This window comes from Pristis pectinata, chromosome 10 (assembly GCF_009764475.1).
Source record: "Pristis pectinata isolate sPriPec2 chromosome 10, sPriPec2.1.pri, whole genome shotgun sequence".
NCBI lineage: Eukaryota > Metazoa > Chordata > Chondrichthyes > Rhinopristiformes > Pristidae > Pristis > Pristis pectinata.
The window spans coordinates 40,835,576-40,855,952 of NC_067414.1; positions in this window are offsets into that span (position 1 = coordinate 40,835,576).

Consider the following 20,377-nt stretch of genomic DNA (forward strand, 5'->3'; position numbering starts at 1 on the left):
GTAAGATCCTCAAAAAAAACTTCTCCAAAGTTGTGGGAAAAAGTTTCTGCAGTCACTTTTTCTTTGTTTAGCATTTGAACTGCTGAGCCTACATCATGCTACTAAAATGGTCATTATGGGTCTAGCCTCATTAAAATACATCATTAATGAGCAGATTACCTAATAATCAAAGCTGGCTGTCACACCAGGATCCAAAACTCATTTGGATATTCCTCAAAATTAAGGGTCACATAACACAGAACTGTGAACTAGCAAAAAAAAAGTTGCTGATGCATTTCAAGATTTTATCTTAAAATTTCAACTTCTCTTGAGCTGTTATTATATTTGTTTAGTGTGCCCGATAACTGGTTGGACAGCATTTTAGTCTCCAACAATGACAGAACAAAACAAGTGATTTGCATAAATGTATTGGGCTAAATTTCTGCCCATCCTATGCAGAAACAATTCAGATATCATTTCATTAAAATTAATGAGATGAAAATGTAAAACTTTCAATACAGGATAGATAAGCCATTCTTCCAGATTATCACTTTTGTGGTGAAGATGTACTCTATGTAGGTGAAAGTGCCCTTTTGCCTGTGGGAGAGTAGAGTAAAAGATTCTTCATAGTCCTTTGACTGAGATCTATATTGATAGAAGTTGCTGCTTCTAGGACAAGGAATGGTTCAGAATTGACGAGGTGGAGTATGAGATAAAGACACTCCAATGAATCAAGGAGAGGGAAAGTTAACTGGAAAGGTGTTCTTTGGATTAACTCCTGCAGGATTGATGAGTCTAAAGAGACAGGAAGGTGTGACTACAAGTAAGGCAGATATGGGCATCCAGAAATGGAGAAACTTCAGCCCTTGCATGCAGCCTGTGTGGATGTGAGCAGTGACTACAGGGACGATGTGCAAACTGCATGGTACGGGGGCATTCAAGTTGGAAGAATGAAATGGAATGTACTGGTTTTAGAAGATGGTATCATTAGAGGAATAGATGCTGTTTTCCGCAGCTTGGAGCATAAGTACCAAGGGTTATGTTTTCTGCCTGGTACCAAAATTAAGGATGCCTCTCAGGGTTGGAGTTTGTTGGTATGGTCCATGTGGGAATGAACAATACAGGTGGAACAAAGAAAGAGGCTCTGCGGAATGAGTAGTCAAGGTCCAAATCTTAAAAAAACAAAGCCACGGAAGTAATAATTTCTGGATTACTTCCTGAACCACATTGGCATTAGGTTAAGAAGATCAGAGAGCTGTATTTGTAGCTCAAAGAATGGTGTTTGAGGAAATGGATCAGTGGGATTCATTTCATTGGGTACTGGCAGTATCTAGGGAAAAAGGAAGCTGTTGTATTGGGACAGGCTTCACTTGAATCTGGTTGTAAACAATAATCTCACAAATCGAATAACTACAGCTGTAGATAAGGCTTAAATCTAAATAGTTGGGAGATGAGTTCTGATGAGGGGAAATTTAAGAAGTTAATGGGACAAAGTTGTGAAATGATTCATGGTAACCAAGGTCTTTGTGAATCCTGGTCTGGTCCACTCTTCCATTCCCCACCCACTACCCTGTTCCCCACCCACTACTCCCTGTCTCATGGCACCTTCCCATGCAATCAGTGGAGATACAACACCTATCCATTCACCTCTTTCCTTCTCACCATCCGGAGACCCAAACGATCATTCCAGGTGAAGCAGGAATTCACTCGATCTTCCAATCTAGTCTTCTGTATTAGGTATTCACAGTGTGGCCTCTTCTACATCAGAGAAACCAAATGCAGACTGAGTAACCACTTGCAGTCAGTCCACAGGAGTGATCCTGAGCTTCCAGTTGCATGCCACTTTAATTCTCAATCCCGCTCCCATTCTGACCTGTGTGTCTGCAGCTTCCTTCACTGGCATGGTGAGGCTCAACATGAACTAGAGAAACAACACTTTATCTTCCATCTAGCCACTTTGTAACCTTCTGGAATGAACATTGAATTTTATAACTTCAGGTTAACTGCTCTCACATCATTTCACATAATTGTGCTTATGTCCCTTTCTCATTCCATTTCTTTAAAACACCTTGTTAATGGTCAGTACTCATGCTCCTTGTAACCTGATCTATTTTATCCTACAGTCGTTTGTCTTACACCTCCTCCCCCCAGCTCTGTTTTTAAAGTGTAAACCCTCAACTCTTCCCCCAGCTTTGAGGAAGGGTCCCTGACCCAAAACGTTAATTGACTTCTCTTGACTGGCTGATTTCCTCCAGCATTTCTGTTTTTGTTTGACATTCTAGTGGCTGAAAAATGCACTGTCTCATTATTCCATTTCTCCTGAACTGCCTTGGTGTTGGTGAAGCTTCATGTCGACCTTAAAAGTTCTGGACAAAAGTATCTTCTTCCAATTATTCTTTAGCGTGGCGTCTTGTCCAGGAAGGAACCGAGAAGATGTAGGCTAGAAGTGCTTGAAGACACATTACTGTGGGGGAGGGGGGCAGTGCGCAGGAGGACAAGTAAACTAAAATTCCCAGGAGGACATAGGACAGGAATGAAACAGGAAGCTCAGGATCACTCCTGTGGATTAGACGCAAGAATTACCCAATCTGTGTTTGGTTTCTCCAATGAAGAGAAGGCCACATTGTGAACACCAAGATATAGGAAATAAAATGAAATGGTAAATGGAAGAAGATTGTGAAGGACAAAGAGAGGGAGGAGCTCTTGAAGTAAGTACAACAGAACTTTCTTGATCTGTGTGTTTCCAGCCTAACAAGGAAAAGCATTGATGTGTGTAGTATGGGAGTATGAAGTGGGATAATTTGTATATTTTTCTATGGGGTGAATTTCAGAAACAGTGAGCATAATTTTATTAGGTTTAGAATAGTTATGCAAAAAAAAGGAAGAATCAAATGCAAAATCAGTTAAAAGATTGATAATTTTAATTTGTTGAGAAGAGTTTTGGCTCAAGATTAGAATTAAGATTGTCAGTGAAAATATTAACTCATCTGGGAGGTTCTTCACAGTGGAGATAATCTGGGGATAGATTAGAGCTCCCTGGATGACTAAAAGATTTTAAAGGGATTTAAAAGAAGCAATCAAGGATTAAAATACTACATGTATGGATGTTCTGCTTAAAACAGAGGAGTTTAAAGAAAAGTTTGATGCAGCTGTTAGAGCTGTAAATCTTGACTTTGACAGGAGTAAATATGTAGAAACCACTTCCAGTGGCAAAGGTTCCATAACTAGAGCACACGAGTTTTTAATCAGCGATGATTTAAGTGAATGGTGGAATAGGCTTGAGGGGCCCAATGCTCTCTTGCTTCTTCTATTTTTTTATCTTTATTTATGCTTAGATAAGATATCTTTATTAGTCACAAGTACATTGAAACACACAGTGAAATGCAACTTTAATGTAACTGGAAAATAAACCAAAAGGGAGATCTTGAGAATTTTCTATAGTGAGTTGATATGATCTAAAATGTCTGCCTTGAATGAATGGTGGAAGCAGATCCAATGGTAACATTAAAAAGGGAAGTGGAAACATGGAAAGGAAAAGAATGCAGGACAATGGAGAAAGAGTAGGGAGTGGGATTAATTGTACAGTTCTTTCAAACCATGGTCACAAGCTAGAGAGGCTGAATGGGCTCCTTTCATGTGTTAAACCGTTTTATCAAAATCAAAACAGCTGCAGATGCTGGAAATCTAAAATAAAACACAGAAAGTGCTGGAAATAATCCATAGGTCAGGTCACATCTGTGGAAAGAAAAAGAGAGCTAAGGTATCGTGTTGAAGACCCTTTTTCAGAACATTAATTCTGTTTCTCTTCCCACAGACATGATCTGACCTGTTGAGTATTTCCAGCGTTTTCTATTTTTATTATAAACCATTTTAAATTTCTGTATAAAACTGGGAACTTTATTTTGTAAAATTGAATCTTTACCTCTGACGTGTTTGGGGTTAGATTATCCAAGTGCTTCGCAGGAATCCAATATCATCAGTGAACCTGAACTAGTTCCTGACTTTAAGATAAATAAGCTTAATCACCATCAATCTTGCCCAAATCCTGAGCTGCTGAGTTTTTAGTGTGAAGCTGTGCATATAATTTGGGCACACTTAAGATGTTCCGCTCTTTATAAATTACAGCAGGCTAGATTTGCCACTGAAATACCAATGACTGTATTATTTATTTTACATTATGTACACATCACATGAAGCCAGAATCATTCTGAGAAGAATTGACATAGGCCCACCATTGAGATATACAGTATCTTACATGAATGAACCAGAGCCAGAATATGAGCTGACTATCTGAAAAAGAAATTGTAGCAACAACTGGAGAACTGTATGCAGACGAATTTAACAATTATTAATGCTGTACCTAAGTTACAAGATCAAGTAAAAAAATTGCAACTGAGTTGCTGACAAGATGAAGGAAGTTGCAGAAAAGAAAGGTAACTTTATATTACATGGAAACATAGAAGTTAGGACTAGGAATAGGTTATTTGGCCCTTTGAACCTGCTCCATATTCAATATAATCATCCAAATTCTGCATCCTGTTCCATCTTTCTCTCCATATTCCTTGATCCCTCCAGCACGAAGCATAATGTCTAACTCCTTCTTGAACATATTTAATAATTTGTCTTCAACTACTTTTTGTGGCAGTGAATTCCAGAGCCACCACCCTCTAGGAGAAGAAGTTTCTCCTCCTCTCAGTCCTAACATTAATAATGGCAGTTTCCACATGGTACTAGGCATATTTGCCTTCATGGAAATAAACAGCTTAATCTACATAAAAACTTCATAAACTTCTTAAAAACATTTTATACCCACTGATAATACAGTTGTCTACTGGCTCCCATTGGAACTAGCTTCTGTCCTTCCTCAGCCAATAGCCATAATTCTTCAGCATGGACTGAGGAGAGTCCGTGAAGCAACACTCAGGACTGATGGTGCAGAAGAGGGTAGGGCTGCTTTGCTGCCTCTCGCACAAGGCTAAAGGAGGCAAGGCCAGAGCACGGCCTAATTAAGCTGCTGGAGCAATCATACCAGACAGCTGTCAAGGTGGGCTGACTGCCTGGAAATTCCACAGGCATCACACCACACCCACCACATTTCCTGTTCTCTGGTAGTTGCTGATCTGGGAGAGGTTCAGTGAGTGAGAGAGTGAGCAGGGCAGCAGCCAGCTCTGATGGCACAAGCCAAAAATTGGAGCAGAGGCCAAATGTTGCAGAATCCACAATTTCTGCAAAACCCCATCTTAGGTAGGACTGTGATTGTATACAATCTCTTGAAGCAGGTACTTACATAATTTGTACATAAAATAACCTTAAATCCAATCTGTGATGCCAAAATGGTTGGCTTTGCTTTTGTACATAATATGTTAACTTCATTGGAAATAAAAGTAAAGAAAGGGACCATTACGGTTTGTAGCAAAGTCAAGTATATGGAGCATATGTTATGTACATTTGAAGAGGATTGTTTTTGTTGCATTAAGTGAACTTGCTTTAAGCTATCATCTGCAACTATTAATGTGTATCAGGAAGGTATACATAATAAGTTATGCGAAATATATACAAGACTGAGTATATGTGAATGAAAATGGGATCAAAAAGAACAAATTGTGAAAAGTAGTTGGTAATAATAAAAATTGTATACTACTTTAAATGCAGAAAACCTTTCCAAGATGTTTCATAAAGCAGTTTTGGGTTGTTTTCATTCTTCTAACATGGTAAATAATAGTCATTGGGCTCAGTAGCCTAATCTAGTTTACTGAAATTTAAAAAGTGAGGACCATATTGAACAGAACTTCATAGTAAAAGCTCAGAGAATAAGAAATAATAAACTCAAGATAGACATTAATAGTCAGCAAACAGGAGAGTATCTACCAGCCATAATATCCACAACAATGGTCAATAATGAAAAGACACCATTTCTGGGGTTCACATTAGGACATTTGTAGCCCTCAACTTTGTCCTCTTGTTGACCTGAATGCCAGCTCCATCTCATAATCCAGTTACTTATTATAAATACAGTGAGTGATGGGTAAGTCAATGTTTGGAGGAGTTCCCAATCCTGCTGTGACCCTCATCATATATCTGAGATGTCATCATATGGCATCGTAGAGCATGTATTGGTACTGGTATTGGTTTATTATTGTCACTTGTACCGAGGTACAGTGAAAAACTTGTCTTGCATACTGATCGTACAGGTCAATTCATTACAAAGTGCAGTTACATTGGGTTAGTACAGAGTGCATTGATGTAGTACAAGTAAAAACAATAACAGTACAGAGTAAAATGTCACAGCTACAGAGAAAGTGCAGTGCAATAAGGTGCAAGGTCACAACAAGGTAGAACGTGAGGTCATAGTCCATCTCATCGTATAAAGGAACCGTTCAATAGTCTTATCACAGTGGGGTAGAAGCTGTCCTTAAGTCTGGTGTTACATGCCCTCAGGCTCCTGTATCTTCTACCTGATAGAAGAGGAGAGAAGAGAGAACGACCTGGGTGGGTGGGGTCTTTGAATATGCTGGCTGCTTCACCAAGACAGCAAGAGGTAAAGACAGAGTCCAAGGAGGGGAGGCTGGTGTCTGTGATGCACTGGGCTGTGTCCACAACACTCTGCAGTTTCTTGCAGTCCTGGGCAGAGCAGTTGCAGTGTCTGTTTGAGATATGGCCTACAACACTGGTATCATCTGCAAACTTGTAGATGGAGTTAGAGCAGAATCTGGCCACATAGTCATGAGTGTATAGGGATTCGAGAGGGGTTCTGGGTTCGAGAGGGGTTTGGCACACACTAGCCCTAAGAACCTGGGCTTTCACCAAGTGTTTCCAATCCCCACAAAATGCTCAGTCAGAAACTTGTGAAATCTCCCACAAGATTCTCCCACAAGAAAGAGGTTCATGCATCTTTGAACCTCTTTGGTTCAAATTAGTAATTGGGCAGGCATTACCGAATTTGGTAGTCTTATGCTTTCTATCCTCCTCACAGGCATAAAAGTACGCAGGTTGCATTTCATAGAAAACATGCCATTATAGAAATTATCATTTTGTTGTGAACACAAGGTAAAAATATTGTAGGAATGTTTTTCACCTCAGTAAATCTCACCTGTTGATCAAGTTTTGACTAAAGTTGTCAGGTGTAGTGCTGTACATTTTCTTTGGTATTAATCCTAGTTAAAAAAACCGAAACTTTTTGCCAGATATTAATATGAGAAAGCAATGAACAACTCCAAAATAAAAAAAATACTTAGACATTTATGCTTCATTATTTACTAAATTTGGGCTATATTCTATTTTAAAACATTATAAATTGTCTGCCTTTGGAGCAGCATAGTGTGATCAACAATGTCAACAAATACACTCTTGCCAAGAAGAATAAGCCCCAGTCATGTGACATTCTGACCAAAAAAATTTCCCTTTTAAAAGCTTTTTCATAGATCTCTTGTGACCCTGGTGTACCCACTGGCAAAACCCTAATCACTACATTTTAGCAACGTTATGATCACTTCAATCACTTGGTACTAAAATGGGCTTTATTTCTTTTTGTTCGAATTGTATTCTTTCTTGTAAAAATTATGTATAATCCATGTTTATGTTTTCTTGCGAATGCTGCTTATATGATGCCATGTACCTGTGACAATAAACTTGACTTTGACTTTGAATGGTTAAGTCAATTAAATGGATGCCATCCCTGTGGACTTATCTGAAGGAGTTGCCTAAGCAGCAAGTCCACTTGAGTAAAGACAGGGATGAGAAAGGGTCACAATTGCCTAATCAAGGAAGAGCTGGTTGAGGTACCTGTTTGCTTGTAATTGGTTTGTTAACGGGCTAAGGTAATTAGGTTGGCAATAGAAAGACAGCATTTGCCAACTACCTGAAATAAGATAATTGAGTTTACATATGGAGCTCGCAGCTAATCGAGAGCTCTCTCAGGTGGATTCATTTTGCTAGTTTGGCTCGCCTTGGCTTAGCACCATGCATAGCTTAAGAAGGTACTGACAGAGAAAAACAATAGTGCTTCTGGCCACAGCTGATGCCAAGACATCTCATTGTTGATTGATCCTAAGCAAGATAATCAACACCCTCACCATCCAGGACATGTCCTCTTCATGTTACTACCATCAGGGAGGAGGTACAGCAGCCTGAAGACCCACACTCAATGTTTCAGGAACAGCTTCTTCCCCTCCACCATCAGATTTCTGAAGGGTTCATGAACCCATGAACACTACCTCATTATTCCTCTTTTGCACTATTTATTTATTTTTGTAACTTATAGTAATTTTTATATCTTTATGTCTTACACTTTACAGCTGCCACAAAACAAGAAATTTCACGACATATGTCAGTGATAATAAACCTGATTCTGATTCTATTATGGATTCTATGTCAAGTTTTATTATATTCTGATAATTACAGTGACTGTCATTTCTTTGTGAACCAACAAAACTACTCCATGACACCGCAGGTAATATGTGAACTTGGGGAGAAAGTTAAAATCTCACGACAGTTGCCTTTGTAATCATAAATCTTCATCTGCCCTTCTGAAGCAGTCCCTCAGGTAAGAGATAACTTCCTTTCATTACATTTCTGGAGGCTCTGAAGTGTCTGAAGAGTCCTATGTGGGACCAGCAGACACTACCACAGATCCAGTGTGCCAGCATAGCCTTCAGCTTTCCATGAAAAGTGTGTTCAAAGACCCAGGAGCCCAAATACAGCAATAAGTCTATGGTCAATTGCGCAGTAATGACCCCCACCTTTGTGTAAGCTTCAGAGACATGGACAAGCGAAAGTAGGCTATCAATCCATTGAAGAACTGTCACTAATGTTGTCTCCATAAAATCTTCCAAACCCAACAGCAGGTTAGTCTGACAAACATCAACATCTATTCCCAGGCTAATATTCCCACCATTGAAGTTCTGATCATTTTCACCCATAATCACTAATACTACATTTCAATTAGGAAATTCTAAAAGGAACAGTCTACTCTGCCACCATTATATTCTTCTTGTTTCTCAAGCCCAAAGCAGAAGTAGGAGGATAGAAGCCACATATTATTCCCACTTCCTGTTGTTGATTGACTGTCAGGTTAGTACAGTCATAGACTCCCAGTTTTGTACAGCATAGAAATAGGCTTTTAGGCCCACTGTATCCATGCCATTCTTTTTGCCCATCTATACTAATCCCATTGGCCTGCAATAGGGCCATATCCATCTCTGCCTTGCCTATTCAAGCGTCTGTCTAAATGGCTCTTAAGCATAGTAATTATATCTGATTCCACCACCTCCTCTGGCAGTGAGTTCCAGATATTAACCACTCCCTGTGTTTAAAACAAAACTTACCCCTAAGATCCCCTTTAGATCTCCTACCTCTTACCTTAAAACTCTTATATTTGATACCCCAACCATGGGAAAAAGATTTTAACTATTTACCTTATCTACATCTCTCATGATCTTATATACTTCTATCAAGTAAAATTTTTTTTAAAATTTTATTTACAACGTGGTAACAGGTCCTTTCAGCCCAATGAGTCCGCGCTGCCCATTTTAAACCCTAATTAACCTACCTGTACATCTTTGCAATGTGGGAGGAAACCGGAGCACCCGGAGGAAACCCACGCAGACACAGGAGAACGTACAAACTCCTTACAGACAGCGACGGGAATCGAACCCCGATCGCTGGTGCTGTAATAGCATTGGCTAACCGCTACGCTACTGTGCCGTCCTTGTTACTCCTTGGCTTCTTTCACTCCAGGGGGAAAAAGTACAAATGGGGATCAATACATCTGCATGTGTTCAGTGCCGGCAGCCAAAGGCTTTCTCCCCCATTTTCTTCTATATCTTTTAATTTTAATTCCCTTTTGATAGTTAGGTATAAATTGATATTGCTTGGATTTGTTAACAACTATGTCCCTCTCCTGCTCCCCTGATGAAAAGAGGTCTGATTATTACTTAAGGGGACTCCTGTGTGATTGTCGCTTTTATTTATTACACTTCACCAGCTTGATGTGCAATTGAACTCATGAGCCTTCATGGTTCTTTAAAATCAAACAAAGGTTTTAGAAATCTGTCCAAAATAATCACTACTCGGCACAGAGCCTAAAATCCCCCAGCATGTGGTATGTGATTATGCTGACCTCACCATATGTGGAAAATGAAGAAAAAATAGTGTTGATCAGACCACAGGCTAGGAGAGGAGTGGCCAATATAACACACACCAGATGTGAGTTGCCGAGAAAAACCCAACTAGAAGCTTACTTCATAATGATCGGAGAGGAGCAGAGAAGTTTATGCTTGTTGATGAACTGAGCTTGGGGTGTGCTCAATGTTCCCCATTCACTTTCATTTACTTGCCATCTCCAAATTTGAAATGTTTTTCTCCAGTTTCAGAAGCTTGAATCTTACTTCACATACAGTCATGTAAAGGAGAGAATTCTCATTAATTTCATTTCAGCAGGACTAATTCTGACTGATATGCCTTCCTCTTTATTTATTTACTGCTTTTTATCAGTTATTGACCTACATTTCACAACATTAATTTCTACTTTGCTCATGTATTTTTCACTTTTTATCTTTATGAGGACATCATATTTCACTCTTTTCTCCATGACACATTGCTGCCTCTAGCTGAAATGTTAGATGGAAGAATGGTCTTCCTAATTCTCATTTTCCTTTCAGGTAACTACTCTGCAGCTTCTTAACACAGCGGAATGGCAGATGGAGAGATGGTTAGGGATGAGGTTGGGACAGGCTTCTTTTTTTGAGTGTGGTTCTGGATGGATAGTATGATGAGGGTGGGCAGTTTGTTGAGGGTGGTTTAGGGTTGGCTGTTTGTTGGGGTGCTGGAATCAGGATACACTCTTGGTTGAGGAAACAGGGTCAAGTCTAGTTGTTTGTTAAAGGGGGGAGTTTTGGAATGGGTAGTTTGTTAAAAGAGGGAGGTTCAGGGGTGGTTGAAGAATGGTAATGTTTTGTGGGGTAATCAAGAAAGGCAGTTTGTTGAAGGAGGTGGTTTGGGATGGATAGTTTGTTGAGGAGCATTTGGGATGGGCTGTTGTTGAGGAATATAGCTTCTGATGCCCATTTGATGCCCATCATCATTTGAATTGGGGTGGATTGTGGTGGGGGAGGTGGGGAGGGAAGGTCCATGGATGAAGATAAGTAATTTTTACCTGACTACCATTCCTGATCGGCTCTGTGTTAAAATGACCATATTGTCCTAGGTATCCATTTACTATGGAGCTGCTACTGAAATGCAATTTCATCTATATCCCAGGATATTCCTCCCTTTTATTGTAATCATCAACAAATGTTCTGCCTTTATCTGTCCATGACATGCACCTTACTCATAGGCCTCTTTCCTTTTTTTAACTGGAAAAGGTAGTGGAGCACACTGGGGAAAGACGGTGAACTGGAGTTGCTTCTTCAGCCATTAGCCAGCTAACATCTGCTGAGGACCCAGCCCTGTGGAAAGCAGGGATATCAGAAAGCCCTGCACTACTATGGCCTACTTAGATGGATCAAACTGTGGAAGGGCCCTTGGGGGCTCCAAAGCCCAAAGGATAGATGCCACAAGAATCACAGCTTTTAGAACAACCTGCGACTACTACTGCTGAGTTTGCATCACATAAGTGCAATACAAAGAGGAAATCTAAAGAATTATAATAGAACATGGGGTTGACCATGGGTGCTTTTAAATTTATTTTTACATTTTTTTAAAATTTTATTTACAGTGTGGTAACAGGCCCTTCCGGCCCAACGAGTTCGCGCTGCCCAATTTAAACCCCCATATTAACCTACCCCTACGTCTTTAGAATGTGGGAGGAAACCGGAGCACCCGGAGGAAACCCATGCAGACACGGGGAGAACGTACAAACTCCTTACAGACAGCGACAGGAATCGAATTAGAATAGTAATGGAAGTTTATTCCTCATTGGCTGTAAAAGGGTGATGGTGGTTTTAAGGCTGCTACCCTATTAAACAGTGTCATGTGATGAACTGCTTTCTGAGTTGTCTGAAGAGGCGTGTCAATCAGTCTGCAGAGACCCTTGAAAAGAACAGTCATGTTATGTTTGCTGAGTTATGAGTAGACTCAGTTCCGCACTTATAGGATTGCACAAAGAATTGAGTCACTATATTAAGTTTTTGATATGTTATTCACTTTTATTTACACAATGTTGTGCTCTGTAACAATTCTGGGAGCTTTGAATGGAATTGGAATTGGTTTATTATTGTCACTTGTACCGAGGTACAGTGAAAAACTTGTCTTGCATACTGTTCATACAGATCCATTCATTACATAGTGCATTGAGGTAGTACAAGGTAAAACAATGCAGAATGCAGAATAAAGTGTTACAGCTACAGAAAAACTGCAGTGCAGGTAGACAATAAGGTGCAAGGTCATTACGAGGTAGATTGTGAGGTCAAGAGTCCATCTTATCATACTAGGGAACAGTTCAATAGTCATAACAATGGGATAGAAACTGTCCTTGAGCCTAGTGGTGCGTGCTTTCAGGCTTTTGTACCTTCTTCCCAATGGGCAAGGTGAGAAAAGAGAATGTCCTGGGTGGGTGGGGTCTTTGATTATGTTGGTTGCTTTACCGAGGCAGCGAGAAGTATAGACAGAGTCCGTGGAGGGGAGGCTGGTTTCCGTGAGATGCTGATCTGTGTCCACAACTCTCTGCAGTTTCTTGTGGTCCCAGGCACAGCAGTTGCCATACCAAGCCGTGATGCATCCAGATAGGATGCTTTCTATGGTGCATTGATAAAAATTGGTGAGTGTCAAAGGGGACAGGCCAAATTTCTTTACCCTCCTAATGGTAATGATAATGGTAATGGAATGTTAAATAGACATATAATCTGTGTTAAATTTTTTATATGTATTTCTTGGATCTGGTCATTGCAGACAAGGTCAGCATTTAATGACTATCCCTTATTGCCCTGAAGAAAGTATTGGGAGCCATCTTCTTAAGCCACTGCAGTCCTTCTGGTGAAGGGACTTCCATGGGGCCACTTGGTCACGAGTTCCAGGGTTTTAGATGCAATGATGATAAATAGATGCAGTGGTGATTTATTTCCAAGTCAGATCTACTGTATGTGTAAATTGGGGGGAAGCCTGCACATTATCATGTTCTCATGTACCTGCTGCTCTTGGCTTTCTTGGTGGTAGAGGTTGTGGGTTTGAATAACTTAGAAAAGTAACAGCAAATGTGTTTTTTAGATGACAGGTGCTGCAACCAGGATGTACCAATAATCAACAAATGAATGTTTAGGGTAGTGGACGGGATGCCAGTCGGTTTGCCAGATTATACAGAGGCTCTGAGTGCTGTTGGAGCTGAGTTCATCCAGGCAAGTGGAGAGTATTCAGTCATGTTCCTGGTGTGCCTTGAATATGCTGGGAAGGCTTTGGGATGTCAAGAAGCGAGTAACTTACTGCTGTCGATATGTTCTTGTAGCCACATATGTAGCTGGTCCAGTTGTGCTTCGGGATTAATGGTGAGCCCCCAGGGTGTTGACAATGGGGATTTGGTGAAGGTAATTTTAACTGAGTGCCAAAGGTAGATGTTTAGACTATTTTATGATCATTGCTTGGTACATTCATGGTGTACATTTTACTTGCTGCTTATCAGCCCATGCCTAAAGGTTGACTGAATATTGCTGCATGCAGTCATGGACTGTTTTATTGGCTGAGGAGTAGCAAATGGAATTGAAGATCATCAGCAAACATCTCCATCTCTGATCTTTTGATATAAGGGAGGTCTCTGATGAATGAGCTGAGGATGGTTGGGCTTGGGACTCTATCTTGTGGAACTCCTGCTGTGGTGTCCTGAGACTAGGATGATTGATGTGTCCCTCATAGAGAAACTATGGACTAACAATGATTAGGGAGGATTAGGCAACTGAATAATTGCTTGGTATTGGTGGTAGCAAGTACATCCTTTATTGGATAAGGAGACAAAAATTGCACACAATATTCCAGTGGTCCCACCACAGCCCTATATAATTGTAGTGAGTTGTCTTTACTCTTGTATTCAAATTCTCTACCAATAAAGGCCAGCATACCATTTGCCTTCCTAATTGCCTGCTACATCTGCTCGTTGGCTTTCAGTGACTTGGGTACAAGTAAACCCAGGTCCCTTTGAACATTAATATTTCCCAATCTCTTACTATTAAAAAAAATGATGGTCAGCATAGATGTGGTAAGGCAAAGGGCCTGTTTCTCTGCTGTAAAACTCTGACTCTTAAGATACTGAGAAATAAGATTAGCACTAATCCTCTCAAAACTTCCTTCAAAATTTGATAAGGAACCAATTCTTGCTCAGAATAACTTTCTCAGAGTCATTGAAGCTCTATTTATTCATAGTGAGATTTCTTTGTCAGTTATATAGCCCTTATCCAATACCACTCTACTCTGCCAGGATTTGACTGATAAGTTTCTGAACAAAGCTAAATCTCAAAGCTGCCATTAAAACCACTCTGACTGTTTTGGCAGACTTAACTCATTGCCAGCTATGGCAAAGTTACAGTGCTACTAGAAATGACAGTGGTTGTATCCATTAGAAGGAAATGACAATTAAAGTTCAGAGATGCTAAATAACACGTTTAGACATGCAATTTTCAAAGAAAATGTTTCTTCCACATTTTCAGCATTGGCAGTTTATTGCCTTCTGTTCAATCAAAAAATATGCAGATTATTTTTTAAATCATAGCATTTCTTTGACCTTATTATTCTACCTATTACAATCTACTCGGAATGATATAATTTTGTGCTGCAGGCAAGCACAATGCATTAAGAAGTACATGGACCTCTGGTGGCTGGAGGGTATAAAAAATTAGCAGTTTCTACAAGAATAAATCAAAATAGGAGCCAATAGCAAAACCCATTGTGCCAAAAAGATATGCTGTTTTCATTCATAAATGATGTGTCCTTTTTAATAAAAAACTGAAGGAGAAATCACTGTAATGGAAGAAATAGACAGTAATACTCAGTGTTGACTCATGAAGCAAAAAGCCAAGAATGGAACAAGCAACAGTGAAACACAAACCAAATCATTAAGAATTTGAAGGTAAAAGTATGTTGAACCATAAGGATACTTCTTTTGTGGCATTTTGGAAAAAAAACTGCCGAATGCTCGTAGGTGCAGAATTGTGGGAGTGCTGTGAGGGGTATAAAAGTATGGAAATTTTGTTGCAACAATACAGCACATCGGTGAGGCCACATATGGTTTTGGTCTCCTTATTTAAGAAGCGATATACTAGCATCACAGTCCACTGAGAAACACATCAATAGGTCGATTCCTGGGTGAAGAAGTCCTCTTATGAGGAATTTCTGGGCAAGTTTAGCCAATAGTTGTTAGAAGAATGAGAGATGATGTTATTGAAACATAAGATTCTGAAGGGCTGGAAAGGTGGATAATGAAAGAATATTTCCCCTTGTGAGAGAACCTGGAACCAGGGTGGAATGTTTCAGGATAAGAAATTGCCCATTTAACATGGAGATGAGAAATTTCATAATCTTGAATTTTTAGATGTCTTTAAACAGCAGACTGTGAGGTTGAGACATTGAACATACTCAAGGCTGAAGTGGAAAGAGTTTTTGACTATAAGGAAGTGGAGAGGGCTTCAGTTTTCCTCAGGAGGGGTGGAGGAGTTTGTCTTGGAAACTCTTCTGCCACACTCTCAGGAAGAGATGGTTGAGGTGGTCAATGCCAGAAATCGAACCACAAGGACCTGGATATTGTGCTGCAAGGAGAACCTTTTCTCGGAGCCTGTGATCAAGGTTCAAATGCCCCAGTCTACCCAGCAGGTCAAGCAGAGAAAGGAAAACATAGTCAGCATTTCAAGCTGATGATCCTTCAGCAGAATTGAGAAAATAAGCAACTTTTAAATTGCAAAGAGAGGGAGGAGTAGAAAGAACAAAGACAATGTCAATGATATGGTGGAGACCCAAGTTTATCCAGATGACATATCCGATTTCAGTGCCATCTAATAAATAGATGAGAGAGGACAGTTAAGAAAAAGACAAGAACCGGTAGGAACTGTGAGATGCAGAACACAACAGTTGCTCAATATCTGAAACAAAGGACAATGCTGTAAATACCAAGCACATCAGGTAGCAACTGTGGAGAGAGGAAAAACAGAGTTAATGTTGTGTGTTTCTTTGTTTCTTTTCGCTTTTTAACTGACCTTGCTCATCAATGATTAGCTTGTCCAGTTATTGAGGAAGCCAGATCTTTGAAAATTCATAGAGGAATATTACGATGAAGGGATATCTGCAGATAATGTTAAATATAAGATCTATTTCATTTACAAAGTGTTTCTGTATTTGAAGACATTAGTTATCAACCTTTGGAGGGTTTTCCAATGTGGGGCAGCTCCAGATTTAAATTTGTTAAACTTTGATTAAGAACAATTCCTTTGATACCTTGGATGAAAGGGTTAGAGGCCCCAGCCCTCAGCGGAGAAAGAAGCTGAACACTGTTTGCACTCTGCAGTCACCTTGTAGTATTATAGCTTAATGGTAAAGTGATCTTTTTCATGCTGTTCCAATAGTCGTTGAAAATCTTTTCTTCATTTCTTAAGGATGCAACTGAAAGGCACTGTATTCATCTCTGGAGCACTTTCCCTTTTGCACATTTCAGGTCTGCTTTCTTTGTCCACCAGTTTTATCCCTTGAAAAAGCTGTCTCCAAGAAGTTTGGTTTTCTTGTTTTGTGTCATACAATACCTACCCCAAAATCACCTCCACAAAAAGGAAATCAAATACCAAAGCATTGGAGGTGCTAGAAATCTGGAATGAAGAAAATGCTAAACCTCAAGCATTGAATCTGTTTCTCCTGACCTGCTGAGTGTTTCTGGCATTTTGTGCTTTTCTTCCTAAATGGGAAAGCTTGTCAAGTGAAAAGTGATGCTCTTGCACCTAACCTTCAATCTCTCAATCTCTTTTCATGGGATTTTACACTATATTACAGCAAAGAATGCACCACATAAGTAACTATGGATTGTAGGGTGCTTTGGGAAATCATGAGGATGTGGAACATGCTACAGAAATACAAGTTCTTTTTTATCTTGCCTTTTTCTATTTTATTGTTATTGCCTCAATCACTATTCTACACCTTGTTTGTTTTTTTTAAACTCAAATAAAATCTTTTATCCCCATCTGCCAGCTTAATGGTCCTATTCAAAAAAGTGGAGATTATACCTTATTTCTTTTTTAAAAAACTGTATTCATTCTTCATGTAACATAACAAAAATGCAAATTATCCAGTTTGTAAGGTTGCCCACTTTACAATAGACTGTACTTAAAAAAAATTGGTTTTATATGCATGAATAATGTCATGATTTGAGTATTGTGAAAAATATAATTCATTCCATGCTGTTATCCATCCATTTCTAGTCACAGAATATTGTAATAAATACAATATCCAGTTTTCTGATGTGCTATAAACACTTGAATTCCCACCATCAAAGCAAAATCAAAACATCACTCCCATGAAACAATGCAGAAAATCAAATCTTTCCATTTAGCTTTGAGAATTGGGATACCCAAATGTCAGCTTGTTCTTCAATGGGGGAAAACAGGCTCTTGTGATTGCATTGAATAGAATTTCTCTTGCTTTTGCAAAAAAATACAGTGCTGCCTTGCTGATTTGCAAATATAATTCCTGTCAGATGGACGTTTTGAACTTCCAAACTAAATATGTATCATTTTTCATGCCAATTCTCTGGCAGAATCATGTAAAAATAAGGGCAAACTGAAACTGAATCTAAACCAAATCCTACTGTTTGGGTTTCACCACAGATTAACTTTAAATAAGTAATAGCCTGTCAGTACAAATATAGATATTTTATTTTGAGTATTTTGTACTGTATCTGCAGAATGAAGTGTTTTGAATTATTCTGTCCTACAACATTCATTTTATTACAATAACACAAGACTTGTGGATACACTTCAATGTCAGATGCATAAGCAGTTTTAGAAGCTTGTTTTTGCAGCTGGCTGTGACTCAGTGTGCTTTTCCATTTGAGAAATATTACGCAATGTTGTGGTCGTTGGTTAAGTTGAGTCCAAGTTGAAAGTTACCATCAAATTTTAACCCTTCAAATGCATACATTGATATAGGGAGTAGATAATGATATGTTTGGAAACTGTACACAGATGTGCAATTTCATTAATTGTTTTTAATGCACCACAGTTTGGATTCATGCTGACTAATAATGAATGCCCAACACCTGCAGTGTGTTACAGTCACAAAGAATAGGCAGGTAATGTCAAGAAGATGGAATAAAATCTTCATCCCTGCAATAACATTAGGCCATCACTTGGGATTAAGGATGACTTGCTTCCGTCTCCTTTTTGGGGTTCTGAGGTGGCTGAAGAGGCCAGTGGGGGACCTGCAGACTATTCAACAAATAGGGCAGAAGGTGACTGATACAGTGGGCAAGTGAGTAATTTGTGAGGAGGCCAGATCTTTCTGCCATTTATGCATGGCCTTGAGGTTTTCAATACCATTCTGAATGTCCGTTCTTCACTTTGAGCGGTTATGGGCCAAAGGTGCTCTGTAATCCGTGGCAATATTGCACTTGCTCAGGGAACCTTTGTACACATCCTTGCATCTTTTCTTCTGTCTCCCTGAAAACCTGTCTTCCACAATGGATCTCGGATTATTGCGTCTGCTTTGGAAGTCTAGTGTCAGGCATGGAACTGACATGGCCCACCCAACATAGTCAACTGAGAGTATCTGGGGCGTTTGTACTGGGGATGAAGCTGTGGGAGAGGAGATGCTGGATTGCTTATCCTTCCAGTGAATTTGCAGAAGTTTGTGGAGGCAATGATGATGGTTTTTTTCCAGTGCTTTGAAGTGCCTGCTGTAAGTAGTCCAGGTCTCGGATTCACATAGGTGGGTAGTGATTATTGTTGCCAAGTAGACCATGGGTTTATACCTGGTCTGAAGTCTTGAACTTCAAGTATTCTTTTCCTCAATTGACCAAAGATTGGGCTAGTTCATCAAAGGTGGTAGTTAATTTTATCAGCTATGTCTGCCTTTGCTGAGAGGTGGCTCCTGCGGTATGGGAAATGGTCCATGTTTTCCAGGGTCTCACTGCCCTCCTTTATTGTTGGAGGGCAGTTGGTACAGTGGGGGGATGTTAGTAGAGGACAAGGCCCATCCTCTCATATGCTTCAGAGAATGAATTGGCATTCCTGCAGCCACTGACATTGACTAACAATAGGAGGGTGAAGTGGCAGGATTTGCCTAATTCATTAGTATTTGTTTTGACTGAATTTTCCATTAATTGGAATTAGGAACCAGCAGCAAACCTACTTTAGTTAATGTGACCTAAATAGTGGGGAAAATATCTGTAACCCTTAATAACTATGGCAAATGATTAAAAAACCTACACTTTAGCTTAAATAGAATTTTTGGTATTTGTGACCTTGGGCCCTGTACTCTTCTTAGTAGTGATCTGCCTTCTGTCCCAGAATTGTACCGTAATCAATAATGATACCTGAGCTCCGCAGCTTAGCATTTAGCTAAAGCTGTGATTATCCTCCAGTCGTCCTTTCTTTGGAATATTCTCACTCAGATTACTGTTCCTTTTGGTTAAAGACATGCGCCACCTGTTGCTTAAATGCCAGAAACAAAATCAACAAACTGCTGGAAGAGCTGGTGATAGAGTCAGCCTGATTCAACCTACCAATCAGATCTGTTTTCAAAGAAGCTTTTGAATGAACTAAAATATTCTTGAACAATATTATTACTGTGACACAAACCTAAAAATTGATATCAATGTGTCATTTAGAAGTGAACTGTGCATTACCGGAATCTTTGAAACTACCTTATATTTGTCTGTAAACTAAAATGTGGGCTTTATCTCCCAGGCAGCTTGCCAACTAAGAAAAGGGGAGAAGTGCTAACTTATCTGGAAAATATAACCATTGGAAAAGCATCCTAATGAGTAGATACTGTGAGCCTAGATATTTCAGATTAAATAAAGGCTGAGCTACAAGATCTTATGGTGGGATAGGACTCCGATTCTGGGAATGATGACTAATCAACTCCCTCTCCCTTGAAGTGCCTGGTACACCAGAATAAAGGTCATGTTGAAAATATAACAAGGTCAGTTAAGCCGCTACAGTACCTTCTATGAGTTCATCATTAATTTCACTTCTCAGTGCCCTTTTTGAACTTGTTTTATGTGGGACAAAAACATTCTGGCAGCTTTGAACAGAAATGAATGTTTCCTTTGTATTTTGGCCTGACATAATAGAACTTTATAATTCTGACTGACTTTTTTGATCAGTCAGAAAAGGCAGAGAACTCTAAAGCCAAATTAGGTAGAGATTAGTGTTGCGGTGCATACCCATTGACACCAAGTTTGAGAATGTCTAAGCTAATTTTTTGCAGGACTCATATGACA